This window comes from Physeter macrocephalus, chromosome 13 (assembly GCF_002837175.3).
Source record: "Physeter macrocephalus isolate SW-GA chromosome 13, ASM283717v5, whole genome shotgun sequence".
Taxonomy (NCBI): domain Eukaryota; kingdom Metazoa; phylum Chordata; class Mammalia; order Artiodactyla; family Physeteridae; genus Physeter; species Physeter macrocephalus.
The window spans coordinates 15063719-15072568 of NC_041226.1; the positions used below are offsets into that span (position 1 = coordinate 15063719).

The 8850-nt window shown below is 43.9% G+C and overlaps 1 protein-coding gene across 4 annotated transcripts in view; it reads right to left on the reverse strand.

The window, feature by feature from the left end:
- LHFPL6 (LHFPL tetraspan subfamily member 6) overlaps nt 1–8850 on the reverse strand; it is a 244433-nt gene that overhangs the window by 45753 nt on the left and 189830 nt on the right. The window lies entirely within an intron of this gene.

Consider the following 8850-nt stretch of genomic DNA (forward strand, 5'->3'; position numbering starts at 1 on the left):
GCCTGCGCGTCCGGAGCCTGTGCTCCGCGATGGGAGAGGCCGCAGCAGAGGGAGGCCCACATACCAAAAAAAAAAAAAAAAAAAAAGAAAGAAAATCCTGTGTAGTACGGAAAACAAGCCTATAATGCACCGATAGGCCGCTTTTTCTTTGAGTTCTAGATATTCTGATGGCAGATATTCCTTATACTTGGCTTCCAAACGAAAAAATTAAAGCATGAGGCTGCCCGGATTTTTATCTTGACAAACTACCGTAGCAGAGGCTAGACATAAATCTAGGTTTTTACAACTGATGCTGAAGCCACAGTGAGAATCCGATACGGCACAGGTTTCACAAAGACAGCTACAATATCGTGGGATGATTCAGAGCACAGCCTTGGAAGTCTGACCAGTTCTCTTTTGGCTTCGGGATCCTGAGTAACTTCCTTGCCTTTCTCTCGAGCATGTTTCCTCATTAGTAAAATAGGAATAAAATCCATATCATAGAGCTGTTTATAAATAAGGATTATTTTATATACATATGCACACACACATATACATACATGCATACATACATGTGTGTGCATATGCCCACATATACACAAACTCTATATATGATTGTATATATCTAGCTTATATTATTATTTGAATATAATATATACAAATTATATATGCACATATATATCTTTTGACTAGAATATATAAGACACTTGTAACAGGTTTCTACTAACTTTCTGGCTTAGCATATATACTATTCTCACTACTTATATACTCATGAGGCACGTTTTTCACCACTAAAAAATTAGAGAGTATGAAGATACCATAAGATCCTTGATGGATGCCATCCATGAGATGGTACAGGCGGCTGATGCACTTAAAACAGACAGTTCTTGAAAGATATTTTTTTCCTTCATCCACCATCTGAGACATCAGGAAAGAAAAACCGCATCTATTTTCTTCAGGTCTTTTAAAAATACCATCAATTCCACTAAAAAACAGTAAAGCCATCTGGAATAGCTGACAGACAACAATTTGGAAGCAATGTCTTCAAGACAGCTATAATGATTTTCCTTTTCTGTTTTCCTTCCCTCTTGAAATGTCAAGGATAACTGAAACTTTTTACTTTTCCATCTGTGATTTACTGATTGGTCCCAAACAAATTTTGAAAGGACTCGAGAATTTGTTTCCAGTCAGTCCCATACTGGTTTTTAAATTTTTAATTCGATTTTTAAAGTACCATATTTTGTCATGTGTTTTTTCGATATTTAAAAATAGAAACTATTTTAAAACATACATTGAAATGTGATCACAATGGTCTTTCACAATGAGAAAAAAATACTCTAAGTGTTTAAAATACTATCGTAAGCAGTCACAAAGAAATCACTGGGATCTTTTTCAATTAGGTTATCCTAAGAAACTTATGAAAATAAATGAAAAAAGAAGTCCCAAATGGATAAATGCTGCTTCTCACATAGCAAAACTAGCAGAAGACAGAGTCAGGAATTCTCATTCTTAGCCTGCTGATCTAGCTAGCTATCTGAAAATGAATTTTACACAAAGACTTTAAAACTGAACACCAGATGTATCCCCAAGGTCTAATGAGATATATTTAGAAATATATTTCTATATATTATATATATTTGGTAGAGAAAACAATACTAATTGATGTCTGCTTCATTAATTGAGCTGGTGGGCTTTTGGGTCTGGGCAAAGCATGGTGCTGACACTGTGGAAAAATTAAAAACCTGAAGAAGGTCCATTCATTCTAGCATCTGCAAGAAAAAGAAGTGACACAGAAATCTTTCAAGCTTGTACTTGTGTGATGCTAGCAGCAAAACCAACAGTTAACATAGAAATCAGTTAATTTGGGGTGGGAAGCAAGAGAAGGTGGTCTCTGAAAGATGAAAGGGGTTTTGATAAGGTAGATGGAGTCACGCCGGGTGAAGAAAGGGGGCCTGGAGATGGACAGGTACAAGGCAGGCTTGAGGAAAATGAAACTAGACGAAGCTGGGAACCAAGGGAGTAGAGGAGAGTAATAGCCAAGGGCTTGGGATGTGGTCAGTGACCCTTAAGGAGGTTGGTAACTCTGGACCAAGGAAGTTGAACTTTATTCAGTCAGCAAAAGGACCTTAATGTTAGTGAACTGGGCTCTCAAATGTAAGCACTGAAAGGGACCCTTCAGATGGTCTAATCTAGTGCTTCTCAAAATCTGCCGTCAGAATACTCCTAAGGACCAAGAGGAGTGAATTTCATACCTTACAGAGTCAAGTGTCCTCCTCTGAAACAGGACTGAATCAGTCCTCCTCTGAAACAGGTCTTCTTTTTTCGACTTGAGAAATGACTGTGGGATTTTCCATTCTACTCCACAGACAGCCTTATTTTTGTGTGTAAAAATGCTTTCTCCAAAATGGAGTTGGAGTAAAATAGATGGTCCCATAAGATATTTGGGGTTCATCCTGTGGCTTCACCTATGCATAGCAAAGCACCCTTTTCTCTCTCTTTTTAAAAAATTTTTATTTTATACCGGAGTATAGTTGATTAACAATGTTGTGTTACTACCAAATGTAAATTAGATAGCTAGTGGGAAGCTGCCGCATAGCACAGGGAGATCACCTCTGTGCTTTGTGACCACCGAGAGGGGTGGGATAGGGAGGGTGGGAGGGAGGGAGACGCAAGAGGGAAGAGATATGGGAACATATGTATATGTATAACTGATTCACTTTGTTGTAAAGCAGAAACTAACACACCATTGTAAAACAGTTATACTCCAATAAAGATGTAAAAACAAACAAACAAACAAAAAAACAATGTTGTGTTAGTTTCAGGTGTACAGCAAAGTGATTCATCTATCCATATACACGTATCTATTCTTTTTCAAATTCTCTTCCCACTGAGGTTGTTACAGAGTATTGAGCAGAGTTCCCTGTGCTATACGGTAGGTCCTTGTTGGTTATCTATTTTAAATATGGCAGTGTGTACATATCAATCCCAAAGACCTTTTATCTTTCAGTGTACAGTATGCAGAGCTCAGTTTTAGAAGAATGAATCTGTGAATCCAGGCTGCAGCTCAAAAAGATGAAGTGACAGTAAAGGAATCAGAAATGAAATGCTCAAAGTCATAGTTGGTAAAGGAATCAGAAATGGAATGACATCTTTTGGCCCTCTGTTCAAAGCTTGTTCTGCAACATCACACTGTCACACAAAAAAGTACCAGCGCTGATGCGTACAGGGCACATCCCATTCAAAAAGGTTCAGAGGTCACCTAGTGCTACCCAGCGAGTGAGAGGGCGACTTCTCCGGTTGGTCCCATGGACCCCACCACGCCCCACCATGCCAGCGACCGCTCCCCACAGGCTGCAAACAGAACAGTCTCTGGTGATGTGAAAGAGATGATTTAGACGAGGCTTCCTCCGAGGGAACTATTTCCAACATCGAAATTTCCAGCTTATTTATGAAGGGAGAACAGAGCCTCAGATAAATGCCTCCCTTCCCCAGTGGAACTGACCAGCTGCTAATCAAAGGCTGTCAAGCATGATTTGTCCCACCCAGGGCTTCATGGAAGGCACAACAAGGAAGATCATAACACCATGTTTATCTCCCTCTCATTGCTGGTTCTGGCAATAGTATTACAGTCAGGCAGGCGGAGTCAAAACAATTTTCTAAAAATATGGATCAGCTGAGACCATTTAAAGCCTCCTTTTATGGGGTTCATGTTAGGACTTTCCCCTTGGGCTGGTCTGTGTATTCTTTCCCAGAGCCTGCTCCTCCAGCAGCATCTAGCCATCTAAAATACACAATTCTTTCTCCTCGTCAGGGGCTCCCAGCCTCCCAAAGACTGATAAGCAAGTCTGCATCCTTCCCAGGGGCCTGGGTCACTATTCCAGAGGGCTCCACCGTTCAGGGTGGGATGTGGTACAAGCCTCCGTCAGAGCTTCCGGTAAGGAATAACTGGTTTTGTTGGTGGACCTGGCGCTGCCCCGCAGGTGGGACTGGCAGCGAATCTGTCTGTTTCGATCCTTCCAGGGATGAGCTTCTGCTTTCCCAATTTTTATGAAAGGAGAGAGTTCGACTCTAGAGGGTGAACTGAATGCCATGATATTATATGGACGTTCCATTTTAGGGGGAAACAAAAGCAGCCCCTCATCTGTATTAAGCTTTTCACCGACCTCTGTTTTGTTTCGTTTTTTAAATAAATTGATTTATTTATGGCTGCCTTGGGTCTCCGTTGCTGCGCGCGGGCTTTCTCTAGTTACGGCGAGAGGGGCTACTCTTCGTTGCGGTGCGCGGGCTTCTCGTTGCGGTGGCTTCTCTTGTTGTGGAGCACGGGCTCTAGGCTCACAGGCTTCAGTAGTTGTGGCGCACGGGCTTAGCTGCTCCGCGGCACGTGGGATCTTCCCGGACCGGGGCTCGAACCCGTGTCCCCTGCGTTGGCAGGCGGATTCTTAACCACTGCGCCACCAGGAAAGCCTCCAACTCTGTTTGAAGGGCTGCTGGTGACAAGACTAAGGGGACACTGAAGGAGGTTTGTTTTCAGTATAGATCCCATTTCACTTCTATTAAAACCAATAAACAAAGGAAATGCAATTGCTTCCAAACAAGCTTTGTAAACAGACTGTTTTCAGAATTTCTGCTTCTTAAAGCTGTTTGCTATCAAGGAATGGGATCCGACTTGAGACAGGAACCCAATGTATGTCTAGTTCCACCTTTTTATGCTGTGCCCCTCGAAGCCCTGGGGGGGCTCTCCGTGGTGTCCAAAGAGCATACGCTCAGGTGGGAAGGGGCGAGGAGACCTCGGGGTGGGGTGGGAGGTGAGGGGTGGAAAGCATGAAGGTCCCAGGCTCCACTACTGCTCCCACCAGGGCAGCGTATCTCTGATCTGCACTCATACTGGGCTTCTACGTGATATTTTATATGCACGGAAGGTGCAGCAGCTCCTCAGTATTTCTGAAACTACCCTACCCTAGTATTATCGGTTGAATTAGGTGCCCCTTCCTTAAAGAGCTATATTGAGGTCCTAACCCCCAGTACCTCAAAGTGTGACCTTATTTGGAAACAGGGTCATTGCAGATGTAATTAGTTCAGATGAGGTCATCCTGGAGGAGAGGGGGCCCCTAATCCAATATCACCGGTGTCCTTGTAAGAAAACAGCCATTTGAAGACGCCCAGACACAGGGAAGACGGTCCGGTAAAGACGGCGGTGGAGTCTGGAGTGATGCCGCCACAAGCCAATGACCGCCTGGGGCCACCAGAAGCTAGAAGAGGCAAGGAAGAACTCTTCCCTAGAAGCTGTAGAGGGGCGTACCCGGCCAACGCCTCGGTTTCAGACTTCCAGCCTCCAGAACTGCGACAGAATACATTTCTCGTTTTAAGCCATTCCGTTTGTGGTCCTTTCTTACAGCAGCCCCAGGAAGCCACCGTACCTGGTCAAAAATATTCTCTTCTCTCACTGTTTAATTTTTTTACCCTCTTAGGCAATAAGCTGATAAAGGAAAGTGCGTTAAAAGAAAAAAGTGGAAAGTTATTTTCTCAGTTTACTAACCAACTCCTGCCCCGCACCCCGCCCCCATCCCTTATGTCTCTTAAGAAAATTCATCCAAGAAGAGACACACAGAGGCTCTGATTTCTCCAGGCACAGCGCTGAGGTTCAAAGAGGCTGCCTGCACTCAGATGCCGCAGGTAACACCATAAATCTCTGCCTTACTTACCACTGGGTCAGAGAACGAAGGTCGCTCAGGGATCCTCAACTTTATAACCTGGAGGAAGCGTAACTTACACATCAGACACAGTTAACCACGCGTGCCTGACATGTGAGATGCAAGCTGTGTGGTCATAATTTATATTTAAATAGCTTCTTTCACCAAAAGGCTGGAAGAAATTTACAGACTTTTACTTAATTAATCCTTGTAAGCCATCCATGAAGAAGGTAAAGTAAGGTCATATATTCCCCTTTCCTCTGGCATCTCAAGGTTTGGCCACTTTTTCTCCTCTTTATTCTAGTTTTCAGCATTGCTGAGCTTCCCTTCTCTCAAATGCAGGCTTTTATTTTGAAGCTGATGCTCCTATTTCCATATAACCCTATTTCTGGGAACTCCTGCTTAGAAGACAATTAGCCCCATTTCCTGCCCCTCCGTTTTTTTTGGCGGGGGGGGGGGGGTGCTCTGAAAGGTCCAATCTATTTTGAAATCACCATTTATTTAAAGCTTTAACTCCCGAAGCATCTTGAGGTCTGGGAGACTAAGTGTTCACGAATGTGTGCATGCACGTGTAGGGAGAGAAAGAGAAGCAACAGCCTTGCCAAGTGGCATTAGGATGCCATAAAAAGTGTTTTAGGGGCTTCCCTGGTGGCGCAGTGGTTGGGAGTCCGCCTGCCGATGCAGGGGACGCGGGTTCGTGCCCCGGTCCGGGAAGATCCCACAGGCCGCGGAGCGGCTGGGCCCGTGAGCCGTGGCCGCTGGGCCTGCGCGTCCGGAGCCTGTGCCCCGCAACGGGAGAGGCCGCGGCAGTGAGAGGCCCGCGTACCGCAAAAAAACAAAAAAAAACCCCACAGTGTTCTAGGGGTGGAGACAGGATCTCAGCCTCTCAGCAGACACCACATCGTTATACACATCTTTCGTAACTCTTTTGGTCCGTTTTCAGATTGTGTTCCATTTGAACTCGTCCCGCCATTGGCATGGCTGGGAGATGTGGAGGAGAGATACTCAAGGAAGCTGAAGAAGAAAGGCCTTTTAGCCTCAACGCTATTCCAAATAGGGCTGGTCTTCCTTTGCCAATTTTCCTATTGATCCTCTGACTAAGCAATTCCAACTTCTGAGCACCCTCCTGGATGTTAGGCAAGGATTCCAGAAAGCTTCGTAAGTTTCTTTGAGCTCTTTGGAAAAAGAAATTATTAAAAAGAAAACGAAAGTGCCATGAAACACTTGGTTCTCTGTGAGGCTCTGCCTTTAATTTACCTTCACGAGAAACATTAATTTCCATGTTTCTCGATGTGCTAAGGGCTAAGGCTCTTCTGCACAGGGTAGAACAACAGTGAGCCATAAAGCCACTTCAATCTGTACTCATCCGTATTTGAGGTGACTTAGTGAAGGGCTGCATTTAACCAACTTGGACTCTTTGCTGGTACTAGTTTGCCTTCTTGGATATTGTGGATTGATAGGATTTAGCCAAGTACCACCAGCCTCTAACAGAGCACTTTTTACAATCATCTGACATGTGTGCGGCCAACCCACCTCACAACTGTCAGTCTTTCCTCGAGCCAATAATTAGTGCAAGAATTCAAGTTTTTAAAACCCTAAGGTTTTTCAGACGCTATAAAAATTCCAACCCCGGGCTTTCAACACAAGTGTTTGCAAGCCAAAAGAGCTTAACGCTCAATCTGGTTTATTCTGCTGCTTATATTAAAATCTGTTACTAACCACATTTTTATAGTACTTACAGCCATCTTGTTGAGAAAGAGTACAGAAGTCACAGTCTAAAGCGGTTTTGACATACTCACTTCTGCTCAAAATAATCTGAAGGATTCAGAGGGGAACTAAGTCTAGCCTCTTTGACCAGAAGGATGTTAAAACAGAAGGTTCAGGGCTTCCCTGTGGCACAGTGGTTGAGAGTCTGCCTGCCAATGCAGGGGACACGGGTTCGAGCCCTGGTCTGGGAGGATTCCACATGCCGCGGAGCAACTAGGCCCGTGAGCCACAACTACTGAGCCTGCGCGTCTGGAGCCTGTGCTCGGCAACAAGAGAGGCCGCGACGGTGAGAGGCCCGCGCACCGCGATGAAGAGTGGCCCCCGCTTGCCGCAACTAGAGAAAGCGCTCGCACAGAAACGAAGACCCAACACAGCCATAAATAAATAAATAAAATAAAATAAAATAAAAAACAAGGTTCTAAGACAGCAAGAAAAGCGTATTAATTAGCATTTATTAGAAGAGGAAAGTGATGCTAGGAAGGAGACAATTAGAAGGGGGGAGTACAAGTTCTTTCTAAACTCGTATCACAAATATTTATGTAGGTATGTCTTAACTGCAAGTTTATGATAGCAGAATTGGGAAAGCAGGGCAGGAATTATTAATTCTTCTGTGTGGAAGCAGGAGAAGCATGGTGCCTGGAAGGATAGTGTCCTATAACATCAAGCTGCAGAAAAGAAAGAAATTCATTGAGAGGTCAAAATGTTATGGCATATGCCTAATGCTGATGTTGTCTCGGGCAAGATGAATTCCGTCGTTATCAACACCCAAAAGGAGTTGGAGGGGCTCTGGAGATCAGAGGGCTCTGACTGTCAGGGTTAAAACAAAGAAACACATACATAAAATATGATCCAGGAAAGCAAATCTAAGTGAAGGGGAAATTCATAATAGTCATATTTAAAAAGGGGGATGGCGATAATGTGTACTTCGGCATGATAGCTTTTGCTTCAGTTGATATTTTCTGTTAGCATTCACTTATATAAAAAAAAAGTTGACCTGAATGTAATCAAAATGTAAAGTAGGGCTTCCCTGGTGGCGCAGTGGTTGCGCGTCCGCCTGCCGATGGTAAAGTAAATATTCAGTTTCTCGGTAACACTAGCCACATTTCACATCTCCAACAGCAACACAGGGCTAGTGTCTACTGCATAGACAGCATAGATATAAGACATTTTCATCACTGGCAGACAAGTCTGTTGGGCAGTGCTGCATTAGAGGGAACACCTTTTAGATCTTTTAGACTATTATAAGAATGGCTGACATTAGTAAGGCCATTCTGTATCTTCCCAGCACCAAGATGCCTGTTAGCATCAATCACTGTGTTTACTCTTTCTTTTTTTTTTTTTATTTTTGTTTTTTTTTTTTTTTTGCGGTACGCGGGCCTCTCACTGTTGTGGCCTCTCCCTTTGCGGAGCACAG